Source organism: Octopus bimaculoides, chromosome 6 (assembly GCF_001194135.2).
Source record: "Octopus bimaculoides isolate UCB-OBI-ISO-001 chromosome 6, ASM119413v2, whole genome shotgun sequence".
NCBI lineage: Eukaryota > Metazoa > Mollusca > Cephalopoda > Octopoda > Octopodidae > Octopus > Octopus bimaculoides.
Genome location: NC_068986.1, coordinates 80,355,606 through 80,356,509, shown reverse-complemented (window position 1 = coordinate 80,356,509; position 904 = coordinate 80,355,606). Strand labels below are relative to the sequence as shown.

Sequence of the window (904 nt, the reverse complement as noted above, 5' to 3'; positions counted from 1 at the left end):
ATGTACCAGAGTTAAGGGATGGAGTAGATAAGATCCGGACTACATATGTTTCATAGCGAGCAGAACCTCGGAAGTGGTAAATATCCAAGCGAGGTGCATGCCAAGGATATCTTGATTAAATGAAATTTTACATTGTCGCAAGGAGGTACATGTTAACACATTGAAGATTCAATCAGAATGTGTAGAGAGCCCAGCAGTAGTGGAGAATATAAATGTAGAGAAATTAGGTTTAAAAGAAGGAAAAAGAAAAAAATATAAGTAAGTGAGAAGAAAGAGGAAGTAAGGTCATTTGACCCGTAGTATTAAATAGGGTTATTTTGGTCGAATCACAGAAATTAGTAAGGGGAGTGGTATTTGAAAAAAAGATAATGTGGAGGGGAGAGGGTGGGGAAATATTTTTGGTTAAGAGGGAGAAAAAGTAAGCATGAAGAAAGTAAGATAGAATAGGCAAGAATCGTGGCGGCTACTACTAGCTATCAATTAAGGAGTATATATTGTGTGCGGTCAGCATGTTTGCAGTATGAAGTAGTAGAAGTGCATTTTGGTGTTAAGATTAGTATTTGCTAGAGAGTTGAGAGTGGTGTTGCGGGGTTGTATGATATGATAATTATCGTGCCCGGTGATATCGTCTGTGTCATTCTCTATTTTTACAAGAAGCATAGTTGGGCGTCTTGGTAAATTTACGGATCGGATGTTAGTAATGGAATTATATAGTTGGAATTATGACGGTTAGTGTTGTTAAGAGAGCCAGTTGGTGTTTTGGGTTTATATGTATGGATCTGGGGGTTATGATGATGTTAAATTATTAGGATGGGGGTGATCTGGTTGTGGTTTTCTGAGTTTCTTTTTAAGATGTCGGATAACTCCGGCGATGTTGGAGTAGAACAATTTTATAGATTGGGAG

The 904-nt window shown here is 37.8% G+C and overlaps 1 protein-coding gene across 1 annotated transcript in view; it reads left to right on the top strand.

Annotated features, from left to right (window-relative positions):
* LOC106868959 (sodium- and chloride-dependent glycine transporter 2) overlaps window positions 1-904 on the top strand; it is a 29,475-nt gene that overhangs the window by 731 nt on the left and 27,840 nt on the right. The window lies entirely within an intron of this gene.